The following is a 17,851-nucleotide window of genomic DNA, read 5'->3' as shown; positions in this document are numbered from 1 at the left end:
AAAAAGCTGAGGCACCGACATTAAGAGCAGGGAGAGAGAGTGGGCACTCTCCTTGTGGTGCAGCTGCAGCAAAGAAGCAAAGAGAGGTGGGTATGCCTGTACCCATCATCACATTAGACTCTGGGACCCTACTCACCAAGCCACAGGAAATAGCAGATGTTATTGCCACCTACTACTAGGTCCTGTACTCGACTGAAGCGACTCAAGTGGTGGCACAGGTCACCGCTTTCCTGCACAGTGTCCACCTCCCTTGTTTCACAGAGGAGGGGTGGAAGATTGTTCGGGGCACAATTACCAAGGATTAGATCCCCCAAGCCATTCCCAACTTACGCTAACATAAGGCCCCTGGGGAAGATGGATTTCATGTCGAATTGTATAGGTGGACCAAGCCCGAGGTAATATATCTCATTGAGGCCTTTGCCGAGGCTGATCAGATTGGTTCCCTGGGTCTCCTCTCTAACAAGGCCCTGATCTCAGTACTTCCTAAACTGTGTAAAGATCTCCTCTTCTGCTGTAGTTACTGCTGTATTTCCCTCCACAACGTAGATGGTAAAATTCTGGCCAGCATCCTGGCTACACGCTTCAAGAAGATCCTCCCCTCCCTCGTCCACCAATTTCAAGTGTGATTTGTCCCAAGCTGCTCACCTCACAAACACCTGCTAATCCTAGCTCATGTGGTGTGGATGGCGGAGGGTCTGCCGGAGGAGGCTTTGGCTCTGTTACTGGCTGCAAAGAAGGCCTTTAACAGGCTAGAGAGGAACTACCTATTTGCGGTGCTCCAGGAATTTGGCCTTAGCATAGAATTCATCTCCAAAATGCTCTGGCTTTAAGTTTCCCCCATGGCATAGGTTAGTTGCATGGCTTCCTCTCTGATCCCTTCCTGGTCCTCTGGGGAATGCGCCAGGGCTGCCCACTCGCCCATCTTCTGTTCTTTCTCACCATGGAACTTCTAGCTTTTGCCAGTTGGATTGGATCATGGACATCTCTACTCCCTGAGGACCCTCAACACTATACTTGTACGCAGATGATAATCTGTTTACTCTCTCATCCCTGACCTCTTCCATCCCCAGGGTTTTGCAGACCATTAAGCATTTGCAGCCAGATCTGGTTATAAAGTCAACTGGGGTATGAGCAAGGCCATCCTGCTGTTGAGTAACCACCTGTGCTGTCATTACTGAATTTCCGTTTCAATTTAATGCTGCTCAAATATCTGGCCATCTCTGCCAATAGGGGCTTGGAGCACATGATGGAGGACAACCATGGCATCACAAAAGGATGATGGATGGAGTGCTGAAACTTTTCAAACACTCACCCCTAGTCATACATCTGGGTTTAATTAATTGTTCTTTTGCTCAACATGCCACCCCAGTTTGGACCCAGCCATCTGCAAATCAGTCTTGACCCTTGTCCCCATGGGAACAGTCCAACCCAAACTGCCAGACCAAGTCCTCCCTGGACTGGAGACGAGCATCATGGGCCCGGTTTCGGGCTATCACTCCTTATCAGCCGGGCTAACTTGAAACCAGTAGCACAGTGAGCACGGGACCCACATCTGGGCATACCCTTCCCACTTAGGGTGACTTTAGCAACACAAAAGGTTGATGGAAGGTGTTAGACCTGACAGCCTTATGGTGGTCATCCCACATATTTCTGCCTGCCTCCCTCCACTTTTCTGACACTGTTTTTGCTGGTTTTAGGACTCTGCGCTCTTTACCATTGCTAACCAGTCCTAAAGTGCATATGCCCTCTCCCTACAAACATGGTAACATTGGTTCATACCCAATTGGCATATTTGATTTACTTGTAAGTCCCTAGTAAAGTGCACTACATATGCCCAGGGCCTGTAAATTGAAAGCTACTAGTGGGCCTGCAGCACTGGTTGTGCCACCCACATAAGTAGCCCCTTAGCCATGTCTCAGGCCTGCCACTGCAAAGTCTATGTGCGCAGTTTCACTGCCACTTCAACTCGTAATTTAAAAGTACTTGCCAAGACCTAAACTTTCCTTTTTCTACATATGCGTCACCCCTAAGGTAGGCACTAGGTAACCCATAGGGCAGGGTGCTAGATAGTTAAAAGGCAGGACATGTACATGTTTGGAATATATGTCCTGGTAGTTGAAAACTCCGAAATTGGTTTTCCACTACTGTGTGGCCTGCTTCTTCCATAGGATAGCAGTAGGGCTACCCTCATATACTGTTTGAGTGGCAGATTCTGATCAAAAAGGGGTAACCAGGTCATATTTAGTATGGCCAGAATGGTAATACAAAATGCTGCTTAATGGTGAGGTTGGATTTTATATTACTATTTTAGACATGCCACTTTTAGAAAGTGAGCATTTCTCTGCACTTAAAATCCATCTGTGCCTTACAGCCTGTATCCAACCCACATATGCCTGGGCTGGTTGACAGCTCCCTTGTGCATTTCACCCAGACACCCACAAACACAGGATGCTCAGTCACACCTGCACTCATCTGCATACTGAATGGGTCTTCCTGGGCTGGGAGGGTGGAGGGCCTGACACTTACATTTCAAAGGATAGTGGCCTGTCCTCACACGATGGACTGCCTACCCCCCTACTGGGACCCTGGCAGATAGACATGTACTGAAAGTGGACCTTGTGCACTTCAAAACCACTCTTTGAAGTCTCCCCCACTTCAAAGGAATTTTGGGTATATAAACTGTGTCCCTGACCCCACAAATAAGAAACTTCTGGACCTGAACCTGTGACCTGTCAAGAGAAACTGCCTGGATGCCCAAAGGACAGATCTGGACTGCTTTGCTGGGACGGACTGCTGCCCTGCTGTTACCCTGCTGCCTTGCTTCCCTCTGACTTTGCTGAGAAGTGCTCCCCAAGGGCTTCGATTAAGCTTGACTCCTGTTTTCTGCCATCTCTGGGCCAAAAATCTCTCATCTCTTGAGGGAATTCCTTGTGCGTCGATAATCGACGCACAGCTTGCCGGTAACCATGCACAACCTTCCTTGTGACGAGAAAATCGCTGAACCGGAACGACGCAGCCTGACTTCCGGGAAGAATATTTGACACAGCGCCTGTCTTGCGACTGGAAATTCAATGCACAGCCCTACCGGATCGACAAACAGCCAAACCGGAACGACGCAGCCCCACTTCCCGAGTGAAAAATCATGGCAGCGCTTGCCGAGCAACAGAAAATTCAACGCATTGCCATACTGGATCAACGCAGTGCCTGGGACTTTGTCCCGCATGCCCAGGATTTCCAAGCATTGTCCTTGGGTGTCGCAGTGAGGAACCAAGACTTTGTGCCAGAAATCGATGCAAAGTCCCTTGCAGCGTGGAAAGAAATGACCCATGGTCTGTGTCGCACTGGAAATTCGACACACATCCTATTTTTCCATGCATCTCCTCCTTTGCAGTCTCCGTGCGTGTTATTTTTTATGCAAACCAGGTACTTTATGCAAACAAGTGACAACTGTTGATTTCTAAGATTTAAGACTCTTTTTAATCTTGCAAAAGTGATATCTCTACTTGTGCTTATTGAATCTTTATCGTTTTGACCTTAATTTAACCAGATAAATATCATATATTTTTCTAAACCTCTTTGGTATATCTTTGTGGTGTTTTCACTGTGTTACTGTATGGTTTATTGCACAAATACTTTACACATTGCCTTCTAAGTTAAGCCTGAATGCTCAGTGCCAAGCTACCAGAGAGTGGGTCCAGGATAATTTGGATTGTTTGTGACTTAACCTGACTAGGATTGTTGTCCCTATTTGGACAAAGGTGAATACCGCTGCCAACTAGAGACCTCATTTCTAAGAGACAGAGGGGGTCATTCCGGGCCGGGGACCACGGAAGCACCGCCAACAGGCTGGCGGTGCTTCCCAGCCCATTCTGACCGCGGCGGTAAAGCTGCGGTCAGAAAAGGGAATCCGGTGGTTTCCCGCCGGATTTCCCCTGCATGGGCTGAATCTCCATGGCGGCACTGCAAGCAGCGCGCCATGGAGATTCCGACCCCCTTCCCGCCACCCTGTTTCTGGCGGTTTTTACCGCCAGGAACAGGATGGCGGGAACGGGTGTCGTGGGGCCCCCTAACAGGGCCCCATAAAGATTTTCGCGACGGGTGCAACTATACCCGTCGCACCCCTGCAACTCCGCCGGCTCCATTCGGAGCCGGCTTCATTGTTGCAGGGCCTTTCCCGCTGGGCCGGCGGGCGCTCCTTTGGCGGGTGCCCGCTGGCCCAGCGGGAAAGCCAGAATGGCCGCCGCAGTCTTTTGACCGCGGAGCGGTCTTTCGGTGGCCTGATTTTGGCAGGCGGCGACCGCCGCCCGCCAAAGTCAGATTGAGGGCCAGAGTGCTGAAACTTTCAAACACTCACCCACTGTGACAGAACTTGGTTTAATCCATGGTTCTTTAGCTCAACATGCCACCCCAGTTTGGACCCAGCCATATGCAGATCAATCTTGACCCTGCTCCCCATGGAAACAGTTCAGCCCGAATTGCCAGACCGGGTCCTCCCTTGCCCAGAAACAAGTATCAGGACAACCTTGACACCCTCATGGAGCGCATATGGTTAGACTTTGACAGTGAAAATGGTGAGCCTCCCCCGCTTCATCTACATACTAGGCATGCTCTCCCTGCTGTCCCCACTTTTCAAAACTCCAGCAAGTGGACAAGGCCATTCAGACCTTTCTCAGGGCCACTGAGGCCCCGGTTAGCCATTCAGAAACGTATCGCCCAATGGTCCATGGGGGGGGTGCTTTGGGCCTCCCATCCGTCAAGCATTATTGCATAGCCCTCCACCTGGCGCATTAGGTGTTCATGCACTGGAGTCCTGAACCTTATGGTATGGGGAATGTACACAACCTGGACACAAGCCCACAAGCTCCTTTTGTGGAAGCATACCTTCATGATAGAGCATCCATCTGGTGTAGCCATGACATTCGCATTGGCATGCCATGCTTAACTGGACCCCTGACACACAGCTGGCATCCATATCTTGACACACCTGTCTCACGGGCTGAGCTCAAGTCCTTCAAGGCACTGCAGGAAGCATTTGGCTTGCCACAAACTCAGCACTGGTGCTACACCAAATTTCATCACTGCCTAAATGAGCAGACTGGGCCCACGACCCTGGTCTGTCTCCCCATCCGTATCCCCAGTGCTCGCATACCTTTAAGCAATGGGTAAGCTTAAGGGAGTGATGTCTGGGTTATATAACCTTCTGAGTCACTATCTTTACTGACAGCTGTAAATGAAGCACCTCAAAGAGATTTGGTAGGCCCGCCTCCAGGTGTAATGTGGGGAAGAGTACTGGGTGGAGCTACTGGAGATGCTGGGAAGGGGGACCTGAGAGTCCTAGATGAAATACAACCTTCTTAAGATCCTACAGGTCTGGCACTGGACGCCTGTGTGGCTCCTCTATGCAGGCCTGCTACCTCACTACTCCTGTTGGAGATGCAAAGGTGCATCCTGTGACATGATTCACCTCTTAGCAGAATGTCCTGCGGTCCACCCTTTATTGGACGCAATGAGGTTCACATTGGGGGACACCATGGATATACCCATCTATCGAGTCAGCAGCTCCTACTGCACGACTTGACGAAAGTTCCCCAGTTAACAACGTGCTCACAACCTACTCAACTCCGCCCTCACAATGGCCAAAATATGTATCCTACATCATTGCGATCTCCACAGGTCCCAACCAAGAAGGAATGTCTTGTGGTCATGTTCAGCACTGCCCCCTATGAGAAGATGATCTCTATCCTGATGGATATGGCTGACGTGTTCCTTCTTCTCTGGTCCCCCTTCCTGGGGGGAAATTAACTCCTTTGCTGTCCTCACTGCCATTTTCTGCTTTGAACCTTCTCTTTTCTCTGTCCCCCCAACTCCCCCTCCTCATTCGCCTCCCTCTCCCTTTGGTTCTTTGATTCCCAGTGACAACGAGTCTGTCTCCATCCCTCCCTTGCCACATTCACATGTATCACATTTGACAGTGGTATCTCTCTCCTGAATTTTCACTGATTGTAGTTGTTTTTGTTCCCCTCGGCATCTGTGATTTCAATAGAATTATTTCAACGCAAAAAGGTCAAAAACACATCACAGACTCACCCTTGGGGAATTCAGGGCTTTTGCATGCTAGCAACTTCATCGAGGAGACCTTTGAAGACTTTTATTTTTATTTTTTAGTCATGACAGAAAATGCAAGGCATAAGTTATGTCCTTGACAATTAATGTTTCTCTTGGAGTCCTGAAATACAGACTAGTGTGTTGTACCAGCCTAATTTGCAATGCAGTATTCATGTATGGATGCTTCGCATTAGAATTATTGATAAGACTCTAAGCACAAATGTAGACATAGCATTTTTCTTAAGTACTGCTTTATGTGTCTTTTGTTACGCAAAATGATGATATTTTGAGTGTTTCTACCCCTCAAAGTGGCAAAGAACATTGATGACACTCATGAACTTCAGAGGTTCCACAGGAAATTCGAGAAGAATGTGTTGGGTGAAAGTGGTTGGGTGTGTGGGCCAGGATTAGGTGAGTGATTCCACTGCACATTTAGAAAACTGTAACTGCTCAGTGAGTGATACTCACTTCACATTATTTTCAAATTGAATTTAAAAAATGTTCTGAATGATACCTCACAGGGAAGTGAATGTTACCTGGGTTAGGGGCATCCAGAAAAATTAATTACCTGAGCCAGGATCATGCCTCTCTACAGTTCTCCACACAAAATGTTTTTTAAATGTTTAGGGCATCTATTGATGGCCCACATCCCAGAGGACAATAATGAGGGTACCCTCCTCCCTCTCCTGTCCTAGTTTTATTCACCCTGCTGCATACTTAAAAATGAAAACATTGATGGCCACTTGTGGTCCACTACAGAGTAGGGTCAGGATAAACCCATTCAATTACCCTCCCTCTGTGTGTTTAATTTGTGATTGTGCTTTCAGGTGTGAGACAATGCCACTGATTGTTTGGGAGAGGGACTTCTTTTTATCATTAGACTAAAAGAGAGAAAGTGTAAAAAGGAGAATGGAGGAAGAACAGAAGCATAGGAAAACAGGGCAGAGAGTGAAAGTATGGGTGACAATGAACCTTCAACACCAATAGAAAGCGGCAGGAAATGTAGGCTGTCAGAAGAAAGAGGCATGAGATGGAATCAAGACTAAGCAACCTTGCTATCCAGTAACTCCAGTAACCAGCAGCAATGGCCATGGGCCACTAAAGACTTTTTTTTTTGCAAAGTAAGCTTCCTTATTTACGTCCCTATCCCCATGACAATTCCCTCCCCACCACTCACTGCCCACAGGGTAAATATTGTCTTAAGAATATTCTTGGAGGTCAGCACTCCTCCTTGGGCGAGTGCGGCTTTTGGCATATGTACTACAACAATAAATGAGGCAAGGGCTAATGATTCACTCATTTTGTAAGAAACACACTATAAAAAGAGGCAACACAACCTCTTGAATATTGTGGCATTCCACCAGACTTCTTCCTTTAAAGCAACACATAGGGGGTCATTCTGACCCCGGTGGGTGGCGGTCGCCGCCCGCCTGGAGGGAACCGCCATTCGGCCACCCCACGGTCAAAAGACCGCTGGGGCCATTCTAATTTCCCGCTGGGCTGGCGGGCGCTACCTAAGGTAGCGCCCGCCAGCCCAGCGGGAAAGGGGCCTGCAACACAGAAGCCGGCTCTGAATGGATCCGGCGGTTTTGGAGGTGTGCGACGGGTGCAGTTGCACCCGTCGCGCTTTTCACTGTCTGCTAGGCAGACAGTGAAAAGCAGGCTGGGGCCCTGTTAGGGGGCCCCTGCACTGCCCATGCCAGTGGCATGGGCAGTGCAGGGGCCCCCGGGGGCCCCAGGACACCCGTTCCTGCCAGCCTGTTCCTGGCGGTAAAAACCGCCAGAAACAGGCTGGCGGGAAGGGGGTCAGAATCCCCATGGCGGCGCTGCTTGCAGCGCCACCATGGAGGATTCGCCCAACCGGGGGAAATCCGGTGGGAAACCGCCGGACCCGGTTTTCCGACCACAGCTTTACAGCCGCGGTCGGAATGGGCAATGAAGCACCGCCAGCCTGTTGGCGGTGCTTCAGTCATCCATGGCCCTGGCGGTCTTGGACCGCCAGGGTCAGAATGACCCCCATAGTGGCATATTTATCAAGGTTTTGCATCATTCCTGCACCATGCAACGGGATGAAAGAGTGACCCAAAACCTAATAGAGACTTATCAAGCCATGCAAGGGCACCTTGCGTGGCCCTGAGTGGCTTGATATATCAGAGTAATGCAAGGCAGCACATCTCGCTGCCTTGTGTTACTCTGTGGCAGGGCGGCATGCCTTGGGTGGAGCAAAGGTGTTCTCAAGCATCTACCAACATTGGTACACCTGGGAATGTGTCGGAGTTATACGCCTCCTCACCATAGGTGCAACAAGGTGAAAAATATTTTTATTTCTCCATTTGTATTCTATTTCTAAGTGTGCTTCACCCTACAGAACATTTAGAAAGAGGAAAATGCCTGTGAAAATTGGTTTTGTTCAGCAATGTGTGCCTTCCTGCACAAAAACAACCCAGCCTGCAATGCAGGCACCCTTTCAACATGACACAAGGGTGCTTGCATTGGCGTTAGGCAGCCAAAAGTGCGACATCCAGTGAAGGACAGGAATTCACCCTGTAATGGTAAATAAGGCGTATAACTGCCCTTTCACTTTCACGCAGCAAAGCAGAGCAAAGTGGCATGCTGCCTTACCCTGTGATTTTTTTATAAACATGGCCCATAGTGCCACACAGTGAAGCAACCACTAACGTCAGAAGAGCATTAAGGACATTTTTTTGTCATTTGATCTCTAAAAATGTAGACACGATTTGAGGACGGTGTTTAATGATTTGTGATAAGTAAACGGGGAGAGAGGGAATCAAACATTATCTGACTAATACGGTATCTAGACTGAGAAGTATTTCTTTTGAGCGGGTTTGTCACGATGGATTATAAGAAGTAGCAAAATACTGATAGACTGCTCTGGAATCTGAGATGTAAACTGAATAAAATATAAGCCATCAGTTTAATGAGGTCATACTCTGGGTATTTCCTCGGATCCTACGTTCAAATATAACACTTTGCCTTTTATGTATTTATGAGCGAGCAACCTTCTCTTTAAGAACAATCACGCACACTTCTAAAGGAATCTGTAGAGAACACAGACGAATCCTACATTAACCAAGAAATATATTTTTTACAAATGCAGTGTTTCTTTGGCTTTGGCATTAGAAAATGATTGAATAAAAAAACACAGGAACGCCTACAAAAATCCCATCTCAGATGTTTTTTTTCTTCTTTTTTTTCTTGACTAGATGCTTTCCTACAGTGGATTAGCGGCTTTTGGGAAAAGTAGGTCAGCGCAATAATTGCTGTATTGAAAATAATAAGGGCTGACAGCTTGGAGGCTAAGCTATATCCATAGGGCTCTGCTATAGCAATGAAGTATACATTATACAGCAGCAAAAGGTTGTTTCTCCCTTAGTACATAATAATTAACAGATGTACTGTAAAGATTGTGGCTGCAACTACTGAAAAAAACGGATTTTAAACATGGCCCTTATGATTCTTAAAAATAGAAGACAAAATACCCCCCTTGTGAATGCACTTTTGATCAAAATAATTACCGTTTTCGAAATAGAAAAGCTTTTTATATTTGCTACTTTCAACAACATAAAGAGAATTTAGAAGTTTTTTTATACTATATTTACCTATTTACTTTACCAGAGGTTGGATGGCTCAGTGTAGTAATGCATCCAATGAAGCGACCTGTGTTTGACCCCAAGGTTACAGATTCACATCCTGGTAGGCCCACTCAGTTGTATATCTTTCTGAAGTCATATAAATACAGCTGATCTGCATAACAAATATGTGCCATTATTTGTGGACAGGGCCACGAGATTCCTTCATGGATAAAACTGAGCTCTTAAAATAATTCTGTTACTTTAAGTATGGGCATTTAAATCAAATAGTGTGCATTCTTCTGTTAAATCATTCGGGCTTACTTCACAAAAACTCTTCTGAAAAAAATGTAAATCTGCTCCAATAGGATTATATTTACATTTTGAGATAATTTATAATATTTTATGGATTCAAGTAGAATCCAGGAGTACTTCAGGGTATTTACAACAATCATAGATCATACAGAGTTTTTACTAGATTTAGGACAGGTTTAAGAACTCCTAGTGCCACCGGAGCCTCACTTTTCATGACACTCAATGGCGCTACCCACTGCTCCATATTTACAAGGTATGTAATGCCACTTTTTGTGGTGTTACGCCTCCTTGTAAATATGGGCCCCTCCGATGCAGTTTTCTGCAGCCGACAGGCGTGCAATGGGTGTTGATGTTTGGGTTCCACCTGAACAACCATTGCTATTGATGCTGCCTCAGATTTATGAGAAATTGTAAATCTGTGGCAGCGCTAAAAACGAGGAGGAATGCTTTTATTCCTCCTCGTTTTTTGCAGAATGAAGCACACATGGAAGAAGCACAATGCCATAGATGATTGTTTATGTGCAGGAAGGTGGTCCTTCCAGGACATAAACAATCATTCAAAAATGCTTCTTTGGTACTTCTGCATGTGCTGCATTTTGCAACACACATTGAAGTGACAAATCACCATTGTAGATTGTTTATTTTCAAGAAGGGACACCTTGCTACACATAAACAATCTTTCCCCTCAACGCAGACACCATTGCACTATGATGGAAGTATGCCTGAGTTGGCGCAGACAGCTTAATTCAGCACCAACGCAGCACAGCGCTGCTACTTTTGGCACAGTACCGCGCTGCGCCACTTTGGAATAAATCAGGGCCTTAATATGTTAACCAGAGTACTCCGATATAGAATGTTTACCAGCTTTAATAGGTGAGCCGGAGTCTTCCTGTTTAGAATATTTACTATATTTATTATTAGGTTAACCGGAGTACTCCAATGCAGTGTATTTACTAGGTTTAATAGGTTCACCAGAGTACTCCATTCAGAATATTTACAAGATGTAGTAGATGTACTGTAGTACTCCAATCAGAATATTTGTTAGATGTAATAGATTCACTGGAGTACCCCTGTCCTGAATATTTACTAGATTTAGCAGGTTAACCAGAATACTCCATTCCAGAATATCTTTAGATTTAACAGGTTAACTGGAGAACTCCAATGCAGAATATTTACTAGATTTACTAGGTTAACCAGTGTACTCCAATCCAGAATACGTACTAGAATAAATAGGTTAACCAGAGTATTCCAATGCAGAATATGTTCTAGATTGAGTAGGTGAACTAGAGCATTCCAAAGTAGAATGTTTACAGCACAGAGAATTCTGCAAACTCAAATGATACATATGCATTAGCACATAAAAAAAACTTTCACATAGGAAATCTTTCGTCAGGAAGAAATGTCTTGCCCTGCATACCCACTATTTATGGCGATGACCTATATTTCTCTTCCTAGAAATGCCCTTATTCCTGCCTTTCAAAGGCGCAAATGTTCATGTGTTCTTGGGGGCAAATTTCCTGCAAGAGGAAAGTGAATCTCAATATGTCTGCTGATTACAGTTCAAGCAGGGTGCCCATTCGGAAATACCCACAGTCCCATCTCTATGATAAACCTTGACATCAAATACTGCTGTGATTAGTTGGATTTCTGTATTCTCGAGTCCTCATCGCAAATGTAAAAACAAAACAAAAAATTACAGCCATGCTGATTCTGTAAAGCAAGTTGAGTAACATATGTTTTGTGTAGGGCTTAAGTTTCGAAAACATATATGAATAATGCCTTTGGAGTATACTGTTACGATATTTTGTTTTACTTTTAATTCCTGAAGAAAATAAAAATGTTTTAACAAGTGGGGAGGCTGCAGAGTGACATTTGCCTTTTTTAAATATTATTTGTAGAAGTCTTCATACGGCTTCATATAAAACCAGCTTATTTGATGATGTAGTCTCTTTCATGTTGAGACCTCGGAACCAGGGCTTTTGTAACTTAATCCTATGATTTCCATCATAAGAACACTGAAGAGGCGCCTTCCTCATAAGCAGTCTATAAGAAGAAAACACAAAACCAGGAATGTAAAATATGAAGGAAAAAAGTGAAAATAAGCACCTGCACCATGAACTTCAACAGTAGGATGTTATAGAGACTGTTATTTTCGCCAACGTTTCCTTTAGGAAGCATCGGAAATAAGTGAGTGATTTATTTAAGGCTTTTAGGTCCAACTAAATATCGGATTAACCTCTGTGGCTTTATCAAATAACACCAAAGGCATACTTTCAGTCTTTTTCCTACAACTACAAAGTGCACTTAAATGTACCATCAAATGGATAGACTTACATGTTTAGTCGAATATAGGGTAGCTATAACCTATAAGATAAAAAAAGAAGTGCTGAAAATATATTTTGCTTTCATTTCAGCATCAACAAAATATTCATTTCACCTAAACATACTTTTTAAAATCATGCAATACATTAATTTGAGGTTCTATTGGCAAATCGTTTTACAAGGGGGTTGTGCTTTATTGTTAATGATATGGTTTACTGTCATAAAATATTATATGTGGCAAGACAATGTTTTAACTCACCCAGAGGCCTTTTGCCATTCATATCTGAAACTGACTTGGTTATTGTAAAAAGCCTGTTAGTATGTATTTTTTTTAATAATTGGTCTTGGCAGTAGAGATGCTTTCTCATTTATGAAATGACAACCACCATATTCTATTATAATTTCTGTTGCTCTGTGAAACATTAAAATTGTTTTTATTTGCATTTTAGGATTCTTGTTCTTAAATAATTAAATTGTTTTACAAATGTGCTTTATGTGAACAAAGTTTTTGTAACCGAAGTGATTTATGTAACAGCAATATGTTCATAATTTTCTCAAAATGAGTGCAGTTAGTTAGGATAATAATTGTTAGCACTCTTTGTGATAATAGTCTGTTCACTGTCATAGAAAAAGGGGAGCTTGCATTATAAAATGTCGCCAGCAAAACAAAAAATGACATCTTGAAATAAAGGCAGAGGGAGAGAAAACTGGAAAGGAAAGGACAGAAAGGAATGATCTAGTACACAACTCCAGGTCCAATACCAGACATTCAGCTTGATCGAGGAGTCTGAGTTTAATTGTTATCTGCATCTTCCTGTTGGATTTTTACTTCGTTCTGTCTCCAATTTATTTACATCATATTTGATTGATATCTACTTCCAGGTAGCCAGATAAACACATTTTTAGTTGTCTTTAGTTTTGATATGGTCAACTATATGTCTGTACCATTGAAGCAGCACACAGTTTTCTATCAATATTTCATGAAGTTTACCAGGATGCTGGACAACGGTGGGATCACATAACCACTCCCACATCACTACCGGACACGCTCATACCGCCCACCAGAAAGATCGTTTCATTTTGGTGAAAGGCAGCAGCTCTGAGTATTTATGCATGCTTTTCTGGCCTGCGTGACTGGGCACGTTGAGCTACTGCAGTCAGGAGGTGCTCATAGCTTGTATCCGCATGATTTCATTACTACCTGTCACCTTACTCCCAAGGCTGGAGGTGACCCGCTTGACCTTCTCGGGCACTTCCTGATCAACTCTGCACCAGCACATGAGGTGGGCTTGGACCTTTGTTTACTTGTTTACTGGGCACTCCATATTTGAGGCTTAAAGAAGCCAGTGCTAAACTTTGTGGTGCAAAACTGAGTTAGTGCAGTTGTGCAGCAAAAAGTATAAATAACAGCCAATATTTTGTAAGTTTGCACAACTGTTGCATCAAAAAATTACATTAATGCGGCGCAAAAAAAGTATAAATCAGGGCCTTGGTGCTAGACGGGTCTAGCACCAAAGTATAAATATAGAGTTTATAAAGAAATGATGCTAATTCGGTGCAAACAGAGTATAACTGTGCCAAAGAGTATAAGTATGCCCCTAAATATGGCGTTGAGGCTATAGAGTCATTTTTTGCACAAGAACGCCTACCTTGCATCTCATTAAGGCAAGGTAGGTTTCCACTTCCAAAGAATGACTATAACTCTATAAATTTGGCACTAGACGGGTCTAGCACCAAAGTATAAATATGGAGTTAGTTTTGCACCGAATTAGAGTAAAAATAAATCGGTGCAAACAGAGTATAAATATGCCCCTTAGCGTCAAAAAATGACGCTAATCTGGTTAGAGTCATTTATTTTGACTCTAACCTGCCTAACGTCATTTTTTTTTACACTAGCTTACCCTGTGCACCGGCTTGCACCATTCCATAAATATGGTGCCCAGCTGGTGCAAAAAAATGGTGCAAGCCGGTGCAAAACTTTTTGGTGCAAAACTGCATTAGTGCAGTTTTGCACCAAAAAGTATAAATAAGGCCCTAAATCCTCCCACACAAATTTTCTGCTTCAGCTAAAATTCTGTCATCTCTAACCCCTCAAATCTTTGTTCCTTTTTCAAAATTTTCCTAAACAAATTTTCCCTTTTCATTTCGTCCCTCCTCTGATCAGTTTTCATTTTCTTCAATTTGATCCTCCTACTTAATTTATATATTCCCCATGCTCCAATTATTCAAACCACAATAATCAATATCCCTTGTATTAATTTCAATAGCATCCCTTTCCCGATGTTTCTGAGCCAATTTCCCACAGAAACAAATCCTTTGTCAACTTTCTCCCAAACACCAGGTTCTTTCAACTCTTTCAAATCAGCACTTTCATTTGTCAGATTAGTAAATCTTTACTGTTATCTGGCTGTATGAACAGCAATGTCTCAATTTAAGCATTTTGCAAACTCCGCCATCTTTTGCAAAAAGAATGTCTACCGCAAGGCGGCTCTGAAGAGCCATAGATCGTTCTGCATCCAATTCTGTATCTATTAGGATCATGGCTCCTGAAAAATTTGTCAACATGTTATCCACAATAGCAGACAACCTTTGGATCTTTATAGAATTCAGAACAACTCCTACTGAAGGAATTATTGCTCCAAATATATCTCCCACTATACCAGAAGGAGACTCTCACTTTTGTCTAATGTGATGTAACTCAGTCAATTTTGGAAATCTTTTCAAGTCATCAAGTTGGAATATCTTTGGGAAAACTATCCCCAAATAACATGTGCCATACCATAATCTTGGAAGACAGTAATAAGCATTAGGTCCACAAATGTAATATATACTAGGAATTGCTGGATCCTGTCAATTCAACATAAATGTCCATTTATTCTGAAACAAAAACACATGTCTACATTCACTCGTTTCCACAAATAAAGTGTCGGTGCTAGATTTAGGTCTGTATACACAAAGCTTTCTTATGTGTTGTGCATCTAAAGCTAATTTCTCTTGTGTTTTTATTTCACTAAAAGCATAATCGTTCCTAAAAGTCCTTTTCACTAAACCCTTTTCTAACTTCTCCTTCAATGCCTTTCATCTGTCATCTGTGTCTTCTAAAAAGCTCTTTTCTAATGATGTAAGCAAGCATGTCAGGTTGTTTCTGTACGCATCAGCTGTGCCAAAAGTTAATGTAGGTTCAAAGAAATCTCTCACTAATACTATGTCATTGTCTTTAGCTACTCTACTCAGATATCTAATTATGGGGACAAACGAAAACACAACATTGTGGTTGGAATAGAAATACTGGACGTACTCCTGGTTTTAGAATCTTGTTAGTAACAGACTACAACTTATCCCATAAGTAAGGGGCAATCTTTGATAAGTAACCCATTGTTCGACTGATGAAGGAATCTGCGTACTCACATAACAATTTCTCGCATCCATCGTCTCAACATATTCACTCAATAAGTGATAGAAAATATTAGAAGAAAGTTCCCCTTGTGCCTTACCTACATGTTTATATTTCTCATCTATCGTACACTTCTCTATCACTGTTAATGAAGTAGTTGTTACTGAAGTATGGTTGGCTTTACTCTTATCAAGAACAGTCATACCCACAATCAATATCACGCGCAATATCACACACACCATTGCCAAACCAATACTCATGTATTTACGGCACCTGTTCCTCCTACCCTTCTGGCTAACGTTACTCATGATCTGTAAAGAATCAGAGAGTAAAAGAGAAAAATTTGGAAACTATGCAGCAAAAATCAAAAACAAAAATCTTCAACCTTCTTTCGGCAATTATTTACAGCTTTCAGTCTCACTTCCAGAATCCTTTGTCAAAAATCTGTTTAGCAGCTTGTCAAATCAGGTTATCTTGTCAAATCAGGTTTCAAAAGTCTTTTCTGGTTACTTTCAAAAGTCTCTTTCTTTGTACCTTTTCTCAATTTGTCTCAACAGTTCAGTTCATTAATTCCCTTCAAATGCCAAAACATTGACCTGAAATGTCTCAATCAAAACAAAAAGACAACAATTCTATTTGCCATTCACTTGTTGTTGCATACGCCCATTCGGGACCTGCGTACCTTCAGGTTACTATTTTCTTTATTTTCAACTTTCGATCTCCATTCAATTCTCCTTCACTCAGGTCTTCTCTTCTTGTTGTATCTTCTTCTTCCTCAATTGTTGTCACAACAACTGCTTCCTTTCTCTTTGCTTGTGACTCCAGCCACTTATAGCCTTTCAGTGAACCCTTGGTCAATGCTCTTTTCAGTGTTGAACTTGAAACTTCTTCTTGCTCTGTAGGATTTTCTCTTGACGGACCTGCATCTGGTTCAGGAAGAGTCAGATCACATCTGCCTCAACTCCTTCCCTCTCAGGGTCTGGTGTTTGCTCTGTTTGTCTCTCAAATTCATCTACTTCTGGGAGAGCTGTCCTCTCACTAGACTCTCATGCTGCTTCAATTGTGATTGGCTCACTATCACTTTCTGGTGGTCTTCTCCTTTGTCTCTCACAGAAGTGACTGAACTGTTCTCAACGTGCTCAGATCCGGCCTCAGTTCCTCTTTCTTCTCTTTCCGGCTCTGATGCTTGTCTGGTCATTGTATCCAGTTCAAAACTCCAGTGCACTTCACGGCTGTGGTCATGATCAGAACTACATAGTAAGGGCCTTTCCACTGAGGTTCGAAACACTTCTTCCTCAAGTGTTTCCGGACCACCACCCAGTCACCAGCTCTCAGTTCTCACAGCTCTCAGTGTCCTTGATCTTGGATCGGTGGCAGTGTGGTGGCTTCCACCTGCCGAGATAAAGAGTGAACCACATCAGCCAGACCTTTGCAGTAGTCCTACACCATATCATCTGTTATGTTCACAAGAGCATTTGCAGGAACCCACTAGAAACCTCATTGCTCTGCCCATGAGGATTTCGTGCAATGACAATCCTGACTTTCTGTCAGGTGTGTTTCTCATTGCCATCAAAACTACTGGCAGTGCATCTGGCCATTTCAGATTCGTGGATGCACATATTTTTGCCATTCTTGATTTCAAGGTACCATTCATCTGTTTCACTAGTCCTGATACTTCAGTGCGGTAACTACAATGCAACTTCTGCTCAATGTTTAAGGCTTCACATAGTAATTTGACTACTTCATTGCTGAAGTGACTTCCCCTATCTGATTCTAAAGAGATTGGAAACCCAAAATGTGGTATCACTTCCCAAAGCAGTACTTTTGCTACTGTGAGGCTTCCACAAATCTGAACACGAAATGAATCATGCCCTTTTGCTCTATTGTCTCTGTACCACTGTAATGCTGAAATGCCTGCAACAATCCCTCATAATACGCATGTATTAACTCCTTTTCTTCCTGTGCTGTCCTGTCTATTCTCTGCCAGTTAATGTTTTTGGGCGAAATCCTCGTCTTTAGGAATTTTATCACTTTGTAATAATATTTTATTACCTCAGGAGATGGCGCACCCGTAGCCTGATCTCCCTCTGGTTCTTTTGTCAACCAATCTATACTCCTCTTGCAC

Source organism: Pleurodeles waltl, chromosome 4_2 (assembly GCF_031143425.1).
Source record: "Pleurodeles waltl isolate 20211129_DDA chromosome 4_2, aPleWal1.hap1.20221129, whole genome shotgun sequence".
NCBI classification, from domain to species: Eukaryota; Metazoa; Chordata; class Amphibia; order Caudata; family Salamandridae; genus Pleurodeles; species Pleurodeles waltl.
Note: the sequence above shows the minus strand (reverse complement) of the source record.